This window comes from Dermochelys coriacea, chromosome 6 (assembly GCF_009764565.3).
Source record: "Dermochelys coriacea isolate rDerCor1 chromosome 6, rDerCor1.pri.v4, whole genome shotgun sequence".
In the NCBI taxonomy this organism is placed as follows: domain Eukaryota; kingdom Metazoa; phylum Chordata; order Testudines; family Dermochelyidae; genus Dermochelys; species Dermochelys coriacea.
The window spans coordinates 73,621,066-73,644,544 of NC_050073.1; the positions used below are offsets into that span (position 1 = coordinate 73,621,066).

Here is a 23,479-nt window from a genome sequence, read left to right on the forward strand (position 1 = left end):
TGAATTATATGATGCTAAGGGGAAAAGCTGAGGACTCATATTAAGGATGTTTTATGTACAGAGGGATATGAGTCATACAAAAAAGATTTAATTGGTTATTAGAAGAAAGATATTAAAAATGAATGTTGACTCAAGTCAGATTTCAGCTCGTACAGCGCTAATGTGCACTATGGGCCTGATTTTCAGAAATTGATTTTCAGAAACTGATTTTCACAGGTCAAAATGAAGTCAACATGAGCTGCAGGTGCTCAGAGGTCTGAAAATCACTCATTAATAGTGTACATGAGATAACCTTCTATCAGTTATATGTCTAAACAGGCCTGTGAGTCAATAATGGTTCAACATGTATGCGCCCATGAGCATTCTTCTTATTTTCTTTGAGGACCTCTCCACCTGCTGAAAAAGATGCCTTTTCAGATAAATCACACATGCCTCATGCATTTAGATATGGGCTATGATTAGACATAGCCATATTGACCAATGAATAAACTGAGCCAAATCAAAACTATTGATTGGAATCAACATCATCTTTTCAAAGAGAAAATTTTGTACTAAATGTCCTGCTTTATCATTGTTTCAACATTGGATCTATCAACTTAAATTAAAAATGAAGAGAAGGCAAACTGCCTGGTGTATTTATGTCTTTTATATAGTTCAACAAATAAATGTGCACAAAAAGCACATACAGATGAAGGTGGTTTTACCAAAAATTAAAAATATCATAAATCAAAAGTAAAACCAGAAGTTCCTCAAATCAGGAGATAAACCAAAATACATCAAGCCCAAACAATAGCTATCTTTATCCCATGTACAGCAGCTCTTTTTATGTTCCTTTCTCTGACACAGCCTGGAGAAACAGATGGGACTTGCAGCATAACTCAGAGGTTGCAAATGTGGGCTATTTCCATTCAAAGTGGAGAGTAGGTTCCAAAGGTGAAGGCCTCTCATGGACAATGAGTTCCCTCTTTGGCAGCTCCCTCTCTCTTATTGTACCAAGAGGAGGCCAATTTGAGTGCCGCCATTGAACAGAACAAGAGTACTTGTGGCACCTTAGAGACTAACAAATTTATTAGAGCATAAGCTTTCGTGACCTACAGCTCACTTCATCGGATGCATTTATGCATTTATGCATAAATTTGTTAGTCTCTAAGGTGCCACAAGTACTCCTTTTCTTTTTGTGAATACAGACTAACACGGCTGCTACTCTGAAACCTGTCATTGAACAGAACAGTATCACACAGAAAGACTCTCTCAGATAGGCAGATCCCAAGAGATTTCAGGTCTTTATAGGTCAAAACACTTCCATCTCCACTTGGAGAGCACTCGGTCCACTGACTGTTCTTCCTGTCAGCACCCACTCCAGCCCCAGAGCACTCCCTGCCTTTAAGACTTGTACAAGAGTAGCAAAGAGACCCCCCGAATGGAACTGGATGAATAACAGGCTTTTCACTTGGACTGTGATTCTGAAAAATAAAGACAAAAATTGTTTCGAAAACTAAATGTTTTGAAATTTTCAGCAAATCAAAAAAAAAGTGGGGGGGGAAGCAAAATGTTTCATTTTGACAAAATTGATTGATTCTTTTTAAACATTTTTGACTGTTGTTAAATAACATTAAAATAAATTTTGAAAAAAAAATAATTCTGAATGGAAAAAATAAAAATACTTCATTTAGAAAATGTCAAAATGAAAAGGTTTGGAGAGTTGGAAACATTTTTTAGGGTTTTTTTGTTGTTTTTTTTTTTTTACAATTTGGCAAAAATGACACAAATTAGCAAAAGGTTTTTGTGTTGCCAAATCTGCATCTTTCACTGAAAAACAGAAGTTCTGGCTGAAACATTTCACCCAGCTCTACCCTGAGCAGCTGCTATTCACTGGGTCTGGTAAGGCAGACACCCTTCTGCCTGCCCTTTGTCTTTTGTCTGTACAGCATAGAGAAGCCATAAGGCAACAGTGAATCTGACCTGAAACTGCTCACGGTTGCTCCAGTCTAAACCAGCATAAGTGAGATCCAAATTAGGCCCAAGACATTTTGTTAAGATCAAGTTCAGTTTTGGTTCAATATCTGATATATCCACTATCTGGGACATACATATATCCTGCTCTCGGAGGAGGACGGACTTTTGCAATCTAATAGTTCTTTTCCATTTCTATAATCACATCCTATGAACTTAAATAGTAAATATGTTTACTGATAAAGGAGGTTACAGTATACACTGTGCTTACTACATTGTCTCTCCTGTTGCTGATTAGTGAGAAAGAGAGAGATAGAAGAAGAGACATTTAAAGGGTGTAGTTGATAATGCAGTAGTTTGAGTCTTTTGTGATAAATCACCATCTTAGAGGCAGATAAGTATAAGGATAGCATCTAATCACTTCAATACACTTTACCCTCCTGGGGAGGATCAGAAGTGTTGTGGTAGATTTAGAAAGTTGGCAGTATTTTACATGAAAAGGCAAAGAATAATACAGGTTGGTTTTTTAACAAAACATGGTCTTAGAAATTTTGGGGACAGCTTCCTAGGTTTTATATAAACCAGATATATATGCATACATATAAGCCATTATATTTAAAAACCATTCTGTTCTTCTTTTTCCAGGTCCACAGGGGGAGGGAAGGAAGGAAGGAAAGAGAGCAGTAGGGAGAATGTTAAAATAGCTCACTTGTTTTTCACTCACAGGACAGATGGTGTGCAAGTTAAAAAAAATAAACCCCAATCTGAAATAGTATACCAGCTGTACCATAGTTGGTGTCTATACGTAAGGTAGCGTGGTCCATTGGATAGGGCACTGGATGAGGAGACAGAGGTTCTATTCTTGTCTCTCCCACTAACCTGCTATCTGACTTTCGACAAGTTAGTTTGCCTTTCAGTTTTCCCATCCATAAAATGAGATACTGATCTTAGTTTGTAAAGAGCTTGGAGACTGATAAATGAAAACACAATATATAAGAACTACATTTTTGTGGCACATGTGGGGTCTATAAACGGCACACAAAACATTTTACTTCCCTGATCAATGAACATAATGCTGACAGGAAGAAAACTCTGTGTACCTTCATGGAGGATATTAATTCTACTTTGGACTTCTCCAGAGCAGCGATCCCTTAACATCCCAAATTGTAAAACAAAATGCATGGATTATTTTGTGATACTGCCAACATGCCCACAAAACTACCAAAGACATTCCACTCAGTCAGAACTTCCAGGATGTAATCCTTAGACTCTTGGATTTGGGGAAGGTGTTGTCCCTTGCAAATCAAGGATAATTTGCAATGCACATGCTTCACATTTTTTCAAGAGGCCAAGCATTCATTTTTTCATATTTTTCTCCTGCCAAAAAATGTTCTGTAATGCCTTTTACTCTCCCTTCAGTTGTTAGGGAAAAGTTGGTAGAATTACTGTGATCACAACTTAATCCGAAACAGACAGTCTGCATACCTCCTATGATGACTACAAAATACATAGAAAAACTCATGATTTATGTCTTTTTCCAAAGAATAAGGGCTAGCTGCAGAAATTGCATTAATTTTGATTGGTCATGACTTTTCAAAACAATACAAGGGGAATCTCTCCCATAGCCAGGGGAATTTTTTTTCTACCAGGCTCTTATGAAAAAGCCATGTTAAATTTTCAAAGTAAGCACTGTAGCTAACATCGCACCTCTCCTGAAGCTCTGGAATACTAATGGCTTTGAAGTTATGGCATGAAAGTAAGTGGCAGGAATGTTTTATGTTGCAATGAATCTATTCACTGTGAACTGCCCCTCTGAATGTACAAAATCTTCTGTTTGTCTACTGTGTATGTATGGGTGGGGAGGAAACATGGCTGTGATAGAATCCAAGATGGAGGATGAAGTGAGATCCTCATTCTGCTTTCTCTTTGCTCTCCCATAGAGACTTTGGCTCTGGTTCTCCACTGCCTATTTAGTGATTTACACCTGAGAAAAGAGGTTGTAAACTCTACCGTTCGGCCTTTTCTACTTCTTCGTCTTTATCTAAAATAAAAGATTCCCTACACCAATACTCAACATTTAAGTTTGGTGTGAGAGATTAGGGAATTTCTTTAGTGCTGGAGTTGTGGTATGGATAAATGTTTGTTAACTTATTTGCTTCATATGCTGGTGGTTTCTGGGGACATTAAAATGCTGTGGCATTAATCATAAAACAAATGATTAAATGGGCATCTTTTTAAACATTATTCATTCGGTGAAATAATCTCATCATACATTAAATGGCATCAATGTTTAAAACTGCCTATGTGGGACTTTGCTAAGCATATGAAGGTGATTGGCTCTATATGTAACTACAAGCTTTGTAAAATGTACAGGGACATTAGATCAGTAAACATAAAAATAACTACAGAAACTCTGTTACTGTTGCAGTGGTTTTGGAGATGATGAAGATGTATCTAAAAGAGGCTTACCAGACTGAAGACATTCAAAATTATGATTAGGTAGCAACATTCTTCAGTTAAAGGGCACATGTTGGGGGATTACAGTGAACAAAAGATGATATGCAAATATTTTGTCCCATCATTCTTTCTTCTTTTTGAACAAACTAGATCCCCAAAGTAGCTTGGAGGATACTTTATTTATGTGCCTGCTAGTTCAGGTCCCACCTACCAATTCATCATGTTCCTGCCTTGTGCCATCTGTTGTAAATGAATAACTCTGCCTGCAACTTTCTGAAGTATGTGTGTTTGCTATTATGTAGATTAATGCAAAATGTATTTTTTTAAAAACCAACAACTATAGAGTGCTTACGTGCCTAGCCAACCTCAGTCGAAATCCGTCATTTAGTATGCAATAAATGTGAATAACTTTCCAAAAGCACAAGAAAAAGTTAGGCCTGAGTTGTACTAAGAGTTGTACATATCTGTTGACCTAATTAACTGCCGCAAAGTAATTATTAGCTGACTCAAGGTGTGAGATGCTACTATTTAAATGACACTTGCAACTTGAAATCACATGCATAATCCTGCCATTTAAATACATGGAGTAATTATAAAGTCAGAAATAGTATTTGAATTTTGACTTTTGTAGTGCTGAGTTAATGACATGACAAATAATTTACTTGACATATTTCATCCTTTTTTTCCATTTGCACATGTTTGGGAGATTTTTCCAGAAGATTTATTAATTTCTTCATTGAATAATTCCTCACCTGCAGTTCATTAGCAAATTTATGAATATTCACAGCTCTAAATGAGTGCAGCATTTGTTAGTCACATTCACAACATAGTTTTGTTTTGGAACCCTGTTTTGATAACTTGCATAGCAAACCACCACAGCAGAAACTGCAGAGAGCAAATTTTACAACTGAATATATGCTCTGAAAATTGCTTTTGGTGAATACACAAACATTCAACCCAAAATGTTGCTTCTGATAAATATTCACATTATTAAACTTGCATGCTGGAAATCTTAACAGAAAGTAAGCCAAAAAAGGTTGTGAACACAGTAAATAAAAATACATTTGCACATTTAAAAGAACATTGATAGAGGATTTAACCACACTGCCTGATCCTGGAATAGTGCTTATTATCCTGAGTAGTCTCTTTGATTTCAGTGGAATTACTTGAAGGAGTAAGTACTTCATTTGGAAGGGGGTTTTTTCAGGATCAGACTTATAGTTAGAAATTGTTTAATTCATTGACAGATGATCAGTACTTCATATTGTCTATGCACATAGGCGAATGGAATAGATACCTGATACATTTGTAGTTCATCGATTATATATACATAAATTATGACCAAAAAAGCCTCTATTTTATTCAGGTTTTAGTTCTTCTAATCTCCCATGGCTCTATTAAGAACAAAATCAAACAAGGCTTTAGAAATTTCCCCACCCTGATTGTGCAGTTAGATGAAAATAAAAAAGCTGGCAGAAATTCATGAAGCTAAAGGAAGAATGATACACTACAATAGGTTTCAGAGTAGCAGCAATGTTAGTCTGTATTCGCAAAAAGAAAAGGAGTACTTGTGGCACCTTAGAGACTAACACATTTATTTGAGCATAGGCTTTCGTGAGTTACAGCTCAAGTGAGCTGTAGCTCATGAAAGCTTATGCTCAAATATATGTGTTAGTCTCTAAGGTGCCACAAGTACTCCTTTTCTTTATACTACAATAGCTAAACAGAGATAAAGAAGTCTAAAGAAGAATCCCTTAAAAATTTCACCACCTCATGTCAGCTACAAAAATTCAGTTCACTCCTATCAGTTTTGATAAGCAGCCTTCCTCACCGATGAGGCTATAAGATGATAATGTCATTCAATAACTCTCACACCCTTTCCTGCTATTTGTCCAGTGCAGGAAACTAAGGATTTTCTTGTCGTGTGGACACAGCGGAAATATCCAGCAAGCAAATACTGACCCTCGCATGCAAACAGGTCCATATCCTTTTTCCGCCTGACAACTTCCTTCCTGCCTGCTAGGAACAAATCTACTCTTCATTTTTCCGGAGTTCTTTATACAGGCTACTCAGAAAGCCCCTGGGTAAGAGACAAACATTTTATTAATGTAAACTTCATCTAACAGCTGGATACCAATGCAGCCAGGCCCAGATTTACAGTAAAGGCTTGTTTGCTTCTTTTAATTATACACCTCTACCCCAATATAACATGACCTGATATAACAAAAAATTGGATATAATGCAGTAAAGCAGCGCTCTAGCGGGTGGGGCTGCATGCTCCAGCAGATCAGCGCATCAGCATGTCTGACTCCGACACGCTGCTCTGAATGGTGTGTTAAGGGTGCTGGGCCAGGGCTGAGGGGTTGGATAAGGGGCAGAGGGTCTCGGGGGGCGGTCAGTGGACAGGGAGCAGGGGGGGTTGGATGGTTCGGAGGTTCTGGGGGCGGGGTGGTCAGGGGACAGGGAACTGGGGAGTTGGATAGGACGTGGGATTCCCGAGGGGCCTGTCATGGGGCGGGGGTGTGGATAGGGGTTGAGGCAGTCAGGGGACAGGGAGCAGGGTGGGGGGATTGGATGTGTTGGGGGTTCTGAGGAATCAGTCAGGGAGCAGGAAGTGACTATTAATAATGGAAATGCCCGAGGCCAAGGTTTGATATAATGCGGTTTCACCTATAACACGGTAAGATTTTTTGGCTCCCGAGGACCACGTTATATAGGGGTAGAGGTGTAGTAACACTGCATCTGAGTCACTAAAAACTGCATGCCAAAGACTAACATAAAGAGTTTACTGAGAAGTCTGGTCCTCAGCTTAAAAACAAAACAAAATATTTGCATTTTTACTATTTTGTGAGGGTATTTTCTGAATGCTTTTCTGCTTTGTAATTTATTCATTACTTAAGGTACTTGCTATCTTGGCCAGAAAGGGGTGCTTTAGATATGCAAGTGATAATGATTTTGTTTATTTAATTACATTGAACTAGGTTGAGGCTTAGCTCTAAGCCCAGGACATCAGGTTCTATGTAGCTGTGCTGATCCAGGAGCAACTCAGGGAAGGAACTAATTCACAGTTCCTGCCCTGCTTCCTACTTGCTCCCAGGAGAAGTTACTCAGGGCTTGTCTACACTTAAAATGCTGCAGCTGCACTGATGCAGCTGCACCACTGTAGCACTTCAGTGAAGACATTGGCTAGCCCAATAGGAGGGCTTCTCCTGTTGGCATAGTTAGCTACCGCCTCTTGCTGGATTATGTGGACAGGAAAAGCCCTCCCACTGACGTAACTCCCAGTGTACACATCGCTATGTCAGTATAACTGCATCGTTCTAGGGTGTGGATTTTCTAAGCGACGTAGTTATTCTGACATAAGTTGCTACTGTAAACCAGTCTTTACTGGAGCCCTGCAAAGGGTGGAACTTACCTTCCTTCTCCCAACAAAGTGCACCTACATTGCATTTCCTTGGTACATGTGTAAATGACAACAAATGACAATGACATAGGTGCAAGGCAGTGGAGAGTCAGACCTATCCTGTCTTGTTTCTTCTAGATATTTGACTACATCAGAATTGTCCCATTAAGTTTGACAAATGTTTTGTTCAATGCTTAGCTGAGTGCTCAGACTGGAATCTCAAGAATGTTGCTGACCAAGACTGAAATACAAGATATTCACAGAGCTGAATCAATAAACTTGCACAAAGCTTTCAGGTATTGTGCTTAGCTCAATATTCTTTAACTTTCATGAGCATTAAAATATAATCTCCCCCAAAATATCAACATTATTAGTAAGTTCAGTTCATAATTGGTTGAATGCAGAAACAGGAAGACTGAGGCAAAATGGAGAATGGGGACATTCAATTAAATTTAAAGGTGGCAAATTCAAAACTGATAAATGGAAATATTTTTTCACAAAACTCGTAATTCAACTATGGAACAAACTCACTGCCATAGGAAGCTGATGAGGTCAAGAACTTACCAAGATTCAATAAGGAATTGGACAGTTATATGGATAAATGTGCCCCTGACACGTTGGGCAGTCCAGTTCCTCCATTGATTATAGTAGTTTGCCAAGCAGTAGCTTTTTTTGAAGATCTGTCAAAGAGTGAATATCTGGTCAAAACATGATCTACCTGGATGGAACCCAGCCTGTTCTTCTCTTTTCATCCACTGCCTCTTCATTCTATTCAGCATAACAGTAGCCGATACTTTGCCAGGGATTGCTAGCAGTAGGATTCCTCTCCAGTTCGTGCATTCAGTAAGATCACCCTTTTTGGAAATGCCATGATGAAACTATCTTCCCAGTCTTATGACACCTGTTCATTCACCCATATTTAGCAACAGACTCTTGTTAACTGCTTAATTAGAATTTTATCTTGGATTTTGTCAAGATCAGGAGCTATCCCCTGTTTGATATCTTTGATGGGTGCTTTAATTTCATTGGGTGTTATTGGTCCTCTTTTATTTCTAACTTGACATTGGCATTTCTCTTGAACCTGTGCATGATCTTCGGCTCTGCACATGGAATGGAAATGCTCTTCCCATCATCTGATTTGTTCTTAGTGCAACATAACTGAGGTTAAATTCTGCTCTCAGTTACACTGATGCATTTTTGGAATAACTCTACTGACCTCTCCCCTCATTTATATCAGTACAACCTCATTGATTGTTGTGAAAGCTACAGTGCAAATTTTTGCTGTAATTTACACTAATATAAATATAGAGTAATTGTAATAACACACAGTAAGCAGTATTTGGACCACACATTGGCCACATTTTGTTTAAGCATTAATTTGAGATTTGCAAGTTCAAGTTGTCAGTTGACTCATTTTCCTGAACATAAAGGTCACACAAATCTCTTTGAACTTGCTTCCTTGTTCTCTGCAGGAGTTCCCTGGAAGAACCCTTCTGTTTCACTTCTGCTCAGGATGGAGGGGGAGTTAGCACTTGATTCTTTCATTTAGCCTTGTTCTTTTTTTAAGCAGGAAAGTTGGTCTGAAGTGTGGAAGCTGTGACACCTGAATTGCATGAGCTTTAATTGCAGCAGAGACCTCTGATCAAAATAAGGACATGATTTGAAAGTAAATATTTTCCCACCATCTTCCAACAATCTTAGATTCAAATGTGTGATTAGTAATGTATATGTGCAAGTTTCAAAATAAAGTATTGAACACCAATATATATTTAATTTTACAGTGAGTGATGAGTAAACAATCTTGGTATTACACAGATCTGAACTATACATACACATCATGGCTTAATTATATACAGACTGTGTACACATCTTGCTACCCACATTAGAGAGAGAGCAGACCTGTTAATCATAGTTCTGGAGGCATCAGGGTGAAACACTGATCCCAAAAGTCCCGTTAACTTCAACAGGGCCAGGATTTCACACCAGTTGTTTAGCCAGAGCTGCCTATCTCAATCCCACGAAGAAACCGAACAAACAAATTTTAAGTATTCTTAAACTCTTTTTAGCCCTTTATAATCCAAATAAAAAAGCAGGTGGCTCTAGGAGCATACCAAATTGTAAAAGCCTGCAAAATCTAGCTGGAAATTAATGAGCACTTTTAATTCAAGCTCTCCGGCTGCAAAGTGCTTCTCTAAAAAGGATAAAAACAGGCTCCAGTGTCCAACACTGCATGTGTGTTACAGCTAAGCACATAATGGCTGCTCTATTTATCTGTACAGGTTTTCCACTCTGAGTCTGATCCTGCTCTTGCTTACTTGGTGTAAATCAGGAGTAATACCACTGAAATCAATGGATTACATCAGTGTAAAACTGCTGTGACAGCAGAAATAGACTTGTTGGGGAGGAAAGGCTCAATACAAAACCAAATTTTGTTCCATTCTACTATTGTTTTTTTATTCAGAAAAAAAGTAGTTAAGATTTCAAATTTAGCTGAGAGCAGATAAAAACCATTTTTTTTCAAGCGTGGATCCCACCTAAACATAGACAATTTCAGTCATCTAGCAGAAAGAAGGCAGATTGAGATATGTTGCTGAGTTTAGTTTTTTTTTAACTTATGTATCTTTTTCCTTTTAAACTTATATGTCTTTCTACTTTGCATATATATAGAAAGCTAAAATATTATGGAGTGGCTCATAATGTTACAGTCTCAAACAATAGCTATAAAACATAGTTTACCAATAATTAACAAAGTTGTAGGTATTAAGAATAATGCTCCTTCTCACAGAGCAGCCAATATGGAGATATTAAATTGTTTCCAACAGCCAGATTGTTAATCTCCTCTCCAAGAACCTATTTCTTTTCATGCCTGTAAAGGAAAGTCACAAAGGCAATTACAGCATTATTTAAGATAAGCAAGTTAAAAAAATTTAATAGTTAGCACTATGATGTTAGTACCATTGTTCTGGCTTCAATTCCATCTGCACTTTCATTTGGATACAGTATTCTTTCCTGTCTAGACTGTTTTGGAGAGTTAAACATCTGCTGAATTCCACCGCAGAGGTGGCTGCATTTCAGTGGTTCTATACGTGTCTCCTTGGAACCTTCTGGATGAAATGCACTATCTATATGTTTCCCAAGACCTACTGCACACTTTAGGAACTAAAAGAACAGAATTAATGTACATTTTAGTCCCCTTCCTAGTCACAACAATGGAGCAGGTGGCTGAGTGTAACAGAGGAATGATGTGTTCTATTTTTATCAGGTGTATGAGTGTGCCTATTATTGCCAACAAGCAGCATGACCAAGCATTTAGTGTCACTCAGCAGAGAATCTGGGATTGGTTGCAGCACTCCAATAGTTTTTCACTGCTCAGGGGGAAATTTAAAAATAAATCTAATCTTTAACATAGGTTTCATATTGGCTCTGACAACCGTACCAGTATATCTTAATGTTATTCAGTCAGCACTCAATCAGAGAATATGTATCATGGAAAAAGAGGAGTAGTTACATGAATAAAATAATAATAATGCCTAGCTTTTATATAGCATTGTATCAGTAGATCTCAAACCGCTTTACAAAAGAAATCAGTATCATTATCCCCATTTAACAGATGAAGAAACTGTTAGTGCCTGCCATTCCATTGTTGTCATGTGTGTAGCTATGTTATTCACATTGAAGAACTTCGCACTTATAAATATTTTAAACAATGCTCTCAAGCAATTTACAAATTTTAATTAATTAATCCTCATCACATTGCTGTGAAATAGTTGTTATACCAATTTTATAGATGAGTAAATTGAGGCACCAGGAATTGAAGTGATTTACCCAAGATATTATTCTAGTTATTGGCACAGCAGGGTATAGAGCCCAGAACTGTTGATTCCATTTATACTGCTCTAGCCGTTAGGCAACACAGTCTCTCTGATCTGTCTTAATACAGCTCCTGACAGTTCCTCAGGCAAGTCATGGTGTTGGTTTGAACTTAACACAGCCAAAACTGAACTCCTTGGTGCAGAGTTTCTGCTGCACCAGACTTCTGCTCATTGCAGCAAAAGAGGGGTTACACAGATCCCTGATTTTCAAGGTAGGTGACCCAGTGTAGCCAACATAGTTACACCAGCTAGCTTCAGTACCATAAGAATCATACTCTAGTCGAGCATAGCCAGACTCAGAGCACTCTGGCCATGCTTCAAGACACTCTGTGCACCAGACTCAAGTGTGGAATGGCACAGATGCTGGCCATGGCCACATCAGCTCTGAACAATGGTAAGCTCACCACATTGGCAGAATTCACAGCTGGCCAGATCCAGTTGCTTTCTCTTTTGTGCACTCCTTTCGGTGTGCCAGACCAAAACCAAGAGCTTAGTTCTTCATGTTTTCTTCCAAACCCTCTGCACTCTCCCCCCGCCCAATTCTCTGTCATTTTTACATCCATAATCCTGCTTCTCATCCAAGCTCATAATGTGGGAGTCATCTGCAGTCCCTTCCTCTCCTGCCCACACAAACACACTGTCCAAATCTTGCTGCTTCTTCCTCCAAACATTTCTAAGATCTTCCCTTTCCTTTTTTGTCTAGACAACCAAAACACTTGTCCTTCTCCCATCTTAGATAATGTAACCTCTGGCCTCCCTAACACCCATTTTTCCCTTTCTGGTCAAGCTGCTGAACTTTGCAGTTGCTCTGACTACATTCCCCACCACCACCTTTGACTCCATGTGCTGGCTTCCCCTACATCAAGGTAAAGCTCTTTTGTCCTCTCTTTCAAGGTGCTTCACAACTCTGTGGCCTGCTGCTTGTCCAATTTTAATCCACAGGTCATTACTATCTACTTCTTCACATCCCTCCCACAGATTCGCTGACACTTATGATATTGGCCATATGATGGTGAGGTTGAGTGGTGGGTGGAGATACATGGCTCTTGCATTAGACAACAAAACGAGAAGCATATACTGTATGTGTACTAAATAGTTTATAAATGGTTAGTAGTTCGATTTTGCCTCAGTGATACCACTGTGCATCTTCCATATTTTCCAGTCTATGGAGGAGAGGCACCCTGAGCACAGAACTAACAAATCTGTATCGTAAGCCCTAAAATGTGAAATGTTGTCATCTTCTTAGTTTGGCAGATTCAGTTATCTGGAGAATGTCATGGTCCATAGAGACTGAATTATCCCCTGTAAGAGGAAGTGTCCCCTAGATCACGATTGAGGAAGGCTGGTAGGGCAGTGTGCATGGTGGCAGCTTGCCCTATTGCTGACCTGTAGATAAATAAAGGATCTCTTTCACTAGAGCTGTCATCATGATGCATTTCACCACCACTAAATTACACACATTGTTTTAAAAAGGAAGTTTGTGATCATATCCAAATATGCCAATTAAATGAACACATAAATTACTAATTAAAATATTTGCATAAAATATTTGCACAACAATATCTAAGTGTTATTAGCTTCCCCCATTCCATAAAAGGTAGCAACCCTAATGGTCTTATCTTGTAAACCCTTACTCATGTAGTTACTCGCACTGAAAATTCATCATATGAAATATGATTACAGAATTGGTCACACAAAAAGAGGTTTGCAGGAATGGGCTCTTGAATATTAATAAAGTGATTTCTAGCAAATTTTCATTACTGGAAAGAAGGTACATCTCAGTGATAAATATAACATCTCCTTTTAGCATAACATACTGAAATTTAATAAATGAAAACCTCCATATAGACTAGTTTTATAATGATCAGTAAACAACTTTTATTATTTTTAAATGAAAAAAAATGAAGATCTGCAATCCAGTGATAAAGAATTGATTTTTGGCAGACAAACAAAATTATTTGGTCTATTTTTATAGATGACATAATTAGATTCAAAACCCATAAACAAAGCACATCCACTTCAGTACTTTGTCGGTATTTCTTTGGTGATGAAGCCAGTCATAAACATTAATTAAAACAAAACATCCTTAGGTAAATAAAAGGAAGTACCACCGAAATAACATAAGCAACAGAAGAAAGCCTGGAGTGTTTCCACACGAAAGTTTGATTAAGAAGAACAACACCAAATACTCATATAGTAATTTGACCAACTAGTGTTTCTGGTATGAAGAGTTTTTCAGTTTGATTCCTGGCCAGCTTTCTTTTTTCCAAAGGAGCTTATATAATATTTGGGACTAATGAGAGTTGAGGAGGTTCAGCACCTTGCAGGATCAGGTTCTTGACTGAGTCTGGAAATTAGGTGACCTTTAACGATGTCCAGGGATAGTAAGGACTTCCTGGTAATCATAACAGACTACCAGGTATCAGCACAATATGCCAGAATACTGGACCAAACATAGCAACAGCATAACAGACCATTAGAATTCATGAAGGATTGTTACATAGCAAAATGCTCTGAACTGGTCTTAGCACTGTTGCAGGAGTCCTTATAGATTATTGTCTTTAGTGTCAGATGGCTTAGACCAGCACTTGACTTCCTGCAAGTAGCAGACGCCTTGTGTTCTGCGCAAAGGGTTGAGGAGAGTTTCCACAGGGCCAGCCATATTCTTACTTTATCTTTGGTCTGGTTAGGAATATCTATTTCAATACATTTGAGCTGTTCCATTTGCATGGCCCTACTATCGCCTTATCTGTTTCAATTAGAAGTCTATTTGACACACACATCAGCACATAAAAAGAAAATTTTAATCTTCACTGAGGGTTCCATAGAAGCTCACCAGGAAGAAGTGGCAATGCAAATGGCTGAAACAGTACATCCATAAACTGTGATGGCCACATCCTGTCTCTGGTCAGCACTACCCATTTCAGGGATGGTCTTGGCTAACTACAGATCCCAGAAGACCAGGGCTTTGTGCCACTTTGTGGATACCTAATGTCATCTGAAGAGGCCTCAGTGAATCTGATCCCTTGTATTCAAGATATGTTAAATCATTCTTAAATTGTACTTTTAAAACAACTTCATTCTACACTTTGCTTCATTGCCAATACCTTTAATAAACCATAATACTGAAATGGATATTTAATTTTGTACATGATGCAAAAGACTTCCTAAAAAAGCTTGAAAAGATCATAGAGTAGCATAGAGTAGCTAAAAATTTGCTTCTATGTGTTTACTTTTATGGGTCTTCTAATAAAGAAAGAATTGAATGTGATTTGTCCTTCTGCGAGCCATACATGCATGATATACATTTCCTTCACTCATACATCAAGTCATTCATTTCTCAGCACTCCAGGATGCAAAGTTTATTTTTGCTAATTCTCCTAAACCTATGAAACTGGAATAACTATGATTGCAAACTGTGAGCTACTGTGTTAGCATTAGCTCAGTTGTTAATGAAATGGCTGTTGCCATTGCAGCCATCAAACAGTGTTGGTATATGGTAAATATGATGGTCTCTGAGACACCCTGAAATGTTACTTGGGACCACATAAGCTTAAACTATTGAAAACAACTGCATGGAAGATTTCTCCCCAGTCCCCTAGAAACTAACACTGCAGAGAAACAGAAAGATATTTACACTTTTAAAAATATAACAAATGAAATGTGAACTGAGTTATCTGTGATCAGTCTTGAGGTGCTAGTGCTATGACTCACAATTTGGTCCTTCTAGACCACTGTGGCCTCAGTATTTGTTGTACATGTGGGACAAAGTTTAGAGTTTATTTATAGGTTTTATTTCTCAAAACAGATGTTGCCAAACTGCCACACTGTGTGTGTGTGTGTGTGTGTGTGTGTGTGTGTGCCATTTTTAATAGGAATATCAGAGGCAGAAAAACCTCAAACTCTTTCTTTAACTATTGATTTAAGTGTAATCATTATCCTGGATGCTACATCACAGATTACGGGAGCCTTGAATTATTAGACTAAGATTTAACATAAAGGCAAATGTGATGTTATTGACATGAACTGTGACCATATAGATCATTGTTGGAACCAGGGTCCTATAGTTGCAAGTCTTGTACAAAGGAGGTCAAGTAAGGTGTCTATAGAAAGGTTGTAAATTGCTGGTTATGATTATACGGTCTGTATGTATGTATCATTTTTGTATTTGAAGTTATGAATATTGGCTATGTACTTGTATCTCAATGTGTTTGATTCTAAGTAGCCTCAGTGAAGCATTTGGCCAGCTTCTTGAGAAAGGACTATTCTCAGTAAGTGTCCAGTGAAGAAACACTTAACTGAAAATGGATTTTGGGAGATGCCAATCCACATCTGAGCTTTCCTGGGAATGTTCAAACTAATATGTAAACAATGGCATCAGTCTACAAAAAACTGAATCATTCGTGGACATGTGACTTGCCCAGGTGACTACAAGCTCCATCTTGTTGCTGTGACTTTTCACAGAAGAACAAATGGGTTTCTGCCCATAAGAGAGAGAATAAAAAAGGCCCTGGAAGCCTGTCCATTTTGTCTTCCACTGGCTCAAGAGATCGCCTCTCTGCACCAAAGAGATGCCTGAAAGAAACTGGGACAAAGGTCTGTAACTATAGGGGGTGTGAGTGATTGCTGGACCCAGGCCCTAAGCCACAAAGTTGGTCTGAAAAGGATTGGGCCCTGACTAGGAAGGAGTCTAGTCTGTGAAAGAAGCTTATTGGAACATCTCTGAAGGTGAGATTTCCCATATTCAGTTTCCTACTGCATTAGGCTTAGACTTGCGTGTTTTGTTTTATTTTGCTTGGTAACTTACTTTGTTCTAAAACCTGTCATTACTTTGTTCTGTCTGTTATTACTTGTCCTACTTTTTATATTTAATAAAATCACTTTTGCTTTCTAATTAACCCAGAGTGGGTAATTAATACCTGGGAGAGCAAACAGTTGTGCATATCTCTAGTTATATCATAACATATCATAACATATCATCTATAACATATCAGTGTTATAGAGGGTGGACAACTTCTGAGTTTCCCCTGTATAAGCTTTATACAGAGAAAAACGGATTCATTTGGGGGTTTGGATCCTATTGGGAGCTGGGTGTTGGTGCTGGAGACAGGAGTACCTGCTGCGTGGTTTTCAGTTAAAGCCTGCAGCTTTGGGGACATGGTTCAGACCCTGGGTCTGTGTTGCAGCAGGCTTGTGTGTCTGGCTCAACAAGACAGGGTTCTGGAGTCCTAGGCTGACAGGGAAAATAGGCTATGAGGTAGTCTTAGCACATCAGGTGACAGTCCCAAGGGGGTCTCTGTGACCAAACCCAAAGAAAAAGCATCTTTTATAAAATGTATCCAGATAGGCTGAAGGTCAAAATATTCCCAAAATGTACAGATCCAGCATGCTCTGGTGAGGGAACCTTCAGGGGTTCTCTCTACTTCTTGTTCCAAAGTCCCACTCCATAGCATGGAGCAAATCTTGCTTGGAGATTATATAGGGCACTTCTATAGTGCTTTTCATCAACATTGCCTCCTACACTATGTTAGCCACCTGAGCCTGCTTACATTGTTTAATTAATTTGTGTAGAGAAAGGAGTGGGGTAAGCAAAGCCAGCAAAAGAGTAGGGTGGTTGCTACAAGACCATTTCCACTACTCATATTCTTTCAGACTTCAGAAACTTTGGCTGTGTTCACCACCATATTGTGTTCTTGCCACAAATATTATAGCTAATGTGTTTGTTGGCAGAACTCTTCAGAGACCCAGCAAATTCTAATCAATTTTGCAGAATAGTCATGAGAAATGAATGTATATTTTGTTTATTCACAGACATTATTCAGCAAATAATTTCAAACAACAAGTAAACTGGAGGAAATTATGGACAAGCCATAAAGAGAGGGGGAAAGAAAAAAATACTGACTTCTTATAAATTATTCACTCAGGTCAAGTTAGCAGTCAGTGAGCCATTTCTCTCTATGTCCCTTAGTGCCATCATTGTCAACAGGTAAGAACATAAGAATGGCCATTTTGGGTCAGACCAATGGCTCATCTAGCCCAGTATCCTGTCTCTTGGCAGTGGCCAGTGCCAGATGCTTCAGAGGTAATGAACAGAACAGAGCAATTTCAAATGATCAATCCCTTATTGTCCAGTCAGAGCTTCTGGCAGTTGGAGGTTTTTGGACACCCAGAACACAGGATTGCATCCCTACCCATCTTGGCTAATAGCCATTGCTGGACTTACCTCCATTAACTTATCTAACTCTTTTTTGAACCCAGTTATACTTTTGGACTTCACAACATCCCAAGGCAACAAGTTTCCCAGGTTGACTTGCATTGTGTGAAGAAGTACTTCATCTGGCTGTTTTAAGCCTGCTACCTATTAATTTCATCAGGTGAACTCTAGTTCTTGTGTTATATGAAGAAGTAATTAACACTTCCCCATACACTTTCTCCATTCCATTCATGATTTTATAAACCTCTATCATATCCTCCCTTAGTCATCTGTTTTCTAAGATGAACAGTCCCAGTATTTTTAAACTCCCCTCATATGGAACCTGTTCCATCCCCCAAATCATTTTTGTTACCATTCTCTGTACTTTTTCCAACTCTAATATATCATTTTTGAGATGGGGCAACCAGAACTGCAAGCAGTATTCTAGGTGTGGGGGTACCATTGATTTATATAGCGGCATTATGATTTTTTCTGTTTATTACTTTCCTAATGGTGCCTAACTTCTGTTAGCTTTTTTTGTCTGACACCACACAGTGAGTGGATGTTTTCAGAGAACTATCCACAATGACTCCAAGATCTCTTTCCTGAGTAGTGTGATGGTGTATGTGCACCCTGTCTCCTGTCGGGGTGGATAATGGGTGTGCTGACACCACAGTTACAGTCTTCTGGACTGTCTTGGGTCTCACCATGATGAAGTCCAAGGGACAGAGTCAAAGCGGCAGCCCTTGGGTTCTGGGCTGCATGGCCAGAGTCAATACAGTGACCTTTGAGTTCAGGGCAGCATGGCCTAGCAGCCAGAGTCAATATGTGGTCCTTGAGTTCAGGGCAGTATGACCTAGTGGCCAGAGTCGATACCATGGCCCTTGAGTGCATGGCAATGTGGCCTAGTGGCCAGAGTCCATATAGCAGCCCTCAGGTACAGGGCAGTGTGGCCTAGTGGCCAGAACTGGGGGCCCTCACCAGAATGGGTGGAGGCTGGGGTAGAGGGACCCAGGCCCACCCAACTCCACCGGGTTCCGACCAAGAGCCCTAACAGTGGCAGAGTAGTTTGCCACTAGGTCAGCAGGGAATCCAACCACAACACACTGACTTTACACGAGTGGGAGATACCACTCACTCACTCACCCTCCCTGGGTCACTTCCTACCGGGCTTCCTGAAGCTACAGTCCATAGGGCACCATGGTCTCCATGTGACTCCCACAGGCAAGGGCTGTAATGGCTCCTGGGCTGGAGCCTCCAACCAATGTCCTTCCTCCTTGGTGATCAACCCAGACTAAGCTGGACTGTTCTCCTTTATACTAACACAGCATTTGGAGCATGCCTAGCGCAGTCTGAGGGGTGGTACTTCCTCCACCCAGAGTGTGGGATTAACCCTTTCCTGCCTAGTGCAGGGTATGCACACACCCTCACAAGTGGTAACAATTAATTTAGACCCCATCATTTTGCATGTAGAGTTGGGATTATTTTTTCCAATATGCATTACTTTGCATTTATCAACATTGAATTTCATCTGCCATTTTCATCTGCCAATCACCCAGCTTTGTGAGATCCCTTTGTAACACTTTACAGTCAGCTTTGGACTTAACTATCTTGAGTAATTTTGTATCATCTGCAAATTGTGCTGACTCACTGTTCAGCCCCTTTACTAGTTCATTTATTAATATGTTGAACAGCACAGGTCCAAGCACAGGTCCTTGGGGGAGCCCTGCTATTTATCTCTCTCAATTGTGAAAACAGACCATTTATTCCTACACTGTGCTTCCTATCTTATGAGGAGACCTTCCCTCTTATCCCATTTCTATTTAGTTTTTTTAAGAGCCTTTGATGAGGGACCTTGCCAAAGTACACTATATCCACTGGATCGCCACATGTTTACTGACCACATTGACCACATGTTTAGTGCCACCCTCAAAGAATTCTAATAGATTGGTGAGGCATGATTTCCTTTATAAAAGTCATGTTGACTCTTCCCAAACATATCGTGTATATCTATGTTTCAGTCAATTTTGTTCTTTACTATAATTCCAACCAATTTGCCTGATACTGAAGTTAAACATATGGGCCTGTAATTGCCAGGAAAATAGGTGTTACATTAGCTACCCTTCAGTCATCTGGTAGAGAGGCTGATTTAAGCAATAAGTTACATACCGCAGTTCATAGTTATGCAATTTCATATTTGAATCCCTTCAGAACTCTTGGCTTAATATCATCTGGTCCTGATGACCAATGTTCCCTCTAATTTTTGACAGGCCATGTGTGCAAAAAATTTCTTCTGTGCAAATTTTTGACAGGCCGTGTGCACAAAAAATTGCTTCTGTGCAAATTTTTGTGCTTCTGTGCAAATTTTTGTGTGAGTGGTGTTTTGCTGTGTGCACAGGGTTCACGCGCACACGTGCACAGCTTAGAGGGAACAGTCTTGCTGACTTATTACTGTTTACTTTATCAATTTGTTCCAAAACCTCCTCTATTGAGACCTCAATCTGAGACAACTCCTCAGGTTTGTCACCTAAAAACACTTGCTCAGGTTTGGAAATCTCCCTCACATTCTCTGTGGTGAGCCTATCCTTCCTTAGTAGGCTCCTCCTTTCCCACAAGGTTTCCTAGTTCCTAATAAACCTAAAACCCTCTTCCCTAAACCATTGTCCCATCCATGCATTAATACCTTGACGTTCTGCCTGCCTTCCTGTCCCTGCGCATAGAAGTGGAAGCACTTCAGAGAATGCTACCATGAAGGTCTTGGACTTAATCTCTTACCTAGCAACCTAAATTTGGCTTCCGGGACCTCTTTCCTAGTTTTCCCTGTGTCATTGGTACCTACATGTACCACAACCGCTGGCTCGTCCCCAGCACTGCACAAATGTCTGTCTAGATGTTTTATGAGATCCACATCCTTCCCATCCAGCTGGCAATCCTCCAGGCAGTTCTCCAGTCCTCAGGAACCATCAGCTATCTATATTTCTAATAAACAAATCCGCATTACTATTACCTGGCTCTCCCTAGTAACTGTGGTTCCCTCCACACAAGGCGTATCCTCAGTGCCAGAGGATACCATGACATCATCTGAAAGGAGAATCCTAACTATGAGATTGTTTTGCACCTCTCCAGCTTGATCCTCTCCTTCCCTGAGATTTTTATCCTCCTCAACAGCACAGAGTTTGTCAGATTGGAGGTGGAATTGCTCTACTGTGTCCTGGAAAGTCTCATCTGTGTAGCTCTCTGTCTCCCTTAGCTCCTTCAGTTCAGCCACTCTGGCCTCAAGAGCCTGTAAGGTGTCTCTGATGGCCCTGAGTGGCTTGCACTGTATCCACACACATGCCACAAGATAGATAATCATACATGCTGCATACAGTGCAATAAAATGGATAAGCCCCATTCTGCTGCTGGACTTCTTCCTTAATTATTTATTGTTTGTTTTGCAATGTGCGAGGTCATTGGCCTAAGTTTCGAGTATGTGTGTTCGGTGTATCTGCTTTTAACACTCCCTCCCTAAACTGCCTTGCACAACTCCCCTGCTTCCTAGCTCCTCTGGTCTCTTAGGAACTGGCTCTTTAAACCCCTGTTCTCCCTGAGTTAGCCCCACCCCCTTCTCAAGGGATCCTAACTGGTAAAGGATCAAAAGATAGAGCCTACTTAGTCCTCTCTCAGCTGAGCATAGTAGGCAGCTTGGCTCAGCACACAGTGTAGTTTTCTTGTGAGCAAGGAGATGAAACACTGAACAAAGCATAAATTCACAGTAGCCTTGTAAGTATGTAAGATATGTAACTAGTGAAAAGAGATAGTAGGGAAGTAAGCAATGTGCAACAGACAGCATATGTATGATGCATGAACAGTTTATGATTTGTACAGGGATTGGTTCACAGAAACTAATGTACCAATCACAGAGTGCATGATACAATGTGGAATAGATAGTGCATGTGGTTGTCTGTTTTAGAATGTGTATAAAAGCTGATTAATGATTTTGTAGTTTGGATATGTGCTATGCCCTATACTCCTTCCCCCATACTTGAGGCTGATCAACTCATTTAAACTTTGCTGTATGCCAAATAAAGGTAGCTAAGTGATGTGATTGGAATTGAACTGAGTTTTTAGGGAATTGAGTGGAAGAGGTCTCAGGGAAATCTCAACACACAGCCCCCAAAATAGAGCACACTATAATCTTCAAACACAGAACCAACTAACAGACAAACTCAGCCCCAAGGGTCACCTAGTCTCTTCTCCTTCACCTGGAGAACTCCTTGCAATTCCCCTGATCGCTAGCTCCTCTTGTTGCTTAGGAGCTGCCTTTTAAACCCCTGTTCCTTGAGTTAGCCCAGCCCCTTTGTCATGGGATCCTAAAGAGCTTAGGGATCAAGGAATAGAAGGATAGAACCTTATTAGTAAGCTCTCAGTTAGCCTAAAACAGCCCCCAAAACAGACCACACTAATCTTCAAGCAAGCAATCCCAAGGCTAGCAACGGTACATTTTAATTTTCCTTTTTACCTTGAAATTTCCCACCAAGTAATGCTCTTGTGTGTCTAGCTGACATTATTCCTGAAAGATCACTGTTACCTCCAAAGGAAGTAGCCATTCCTCTCAGACTTGTACCCTGATTATACAATGGTAGTGCACACAACACATAAATATGACATAGTGCATAGTTAAGTCTGTGCAGGTCCATAGGAGCACATGCTTCTCACAGTGAACCTTTGCCCTGGTCTGCACTTAAAATTCAGATCAACCTAGCTACAACACTTGGGGTCTGAAAATTTCACACCCAAGTTCTATAGTTAAGCCAACCTACCCCCTAGTGTAGATGTAGCTAAGTTGATGAAAGAATTTTTCCATTGATCAGCTTCTATTGCTTCAGAGGTAGATTACTACACTGATGGAAAAACCCCTTCCATTAATGTAGGAAGTGTCTACACTCTGGCACTACAGTGGCAGCACTGCAGCTGTGCCACTGTAGCTCCCATGGTATAGACATGCTCTTTGTCTGATGTATCCAGAGCCAGCCACTGATGCTGAATATATTGGTCTCAGTTACACTGGAATAACTTCAGTGTAGTCAATGAGTTTTCAAGGTTGCAATGAGAGTAGAATCTAGCCTATAGAAATAGAATCTCTATTAGTTCTGTAGGAGAAGAATTCCATGGCCTCTAAATGGAATGGGAAAGTTCTGCTTCTACAATTATACTTTTATCAGAAAATATATAATTATTCTTATAAGTAGTTACAGTACAACTGCATGATTGTTATTAAGAATCTATTCTCATTTACATTAGAAATCCTTATTTCCAGAGATGTACTCACATTGACATTGGAATGAATAATTGCCCTGGGTTAAAATCTGGTATGCAAAATTTCAGCTTCTGGGTTAAGTAAATCATCTTGACCAGTTTTCAGTTATGTAAGTATATAAACAAATAAGACATTCAATCAGCAAAAAGCTTTTATATTTAAAATTATTACAATGATTTCAGATTCATCGTATGTTTAAGTATAATAACCTTTTTCAAGTAAACATTTCATAAGGACCTTTAGAGCATACAGTTAGAGCACATGTGGTAGCTGGGCTGACATAATAGACTGTTATGGGCTAT

General features: G+C 39.6%; 1 long non-coding RNA gene across 2 annotated transcripts; it reads right to left on the bottom strand.

The window, feature by feature from the left end:
* Positions 1–1,221: 1,221 nt before the first annotated feature.
* LOC122460742 lies at positions 1,222–19,246 on the bottom strand. Of its 2 annotated transcripts, none has more exons than XR_006282217.1 (4): positions 19,046–19,246; positions 8,378–8,493; positions 6,373–6,490; positions 1,222–1,463 (listed from the first exon to the last, which is right to left on the bottom strand). It is a non-coding gene; the product is annotated as an uncharacterized LOC122460742 (long non-coding RNA). The 2 variants fall into 2 exon arrangements; XR_006282218.1 differs by having other exon boundaries at positions 19,025–19,246.
* Positions 19,247–23,479: the final 4,233 nt, after the last annotated feature.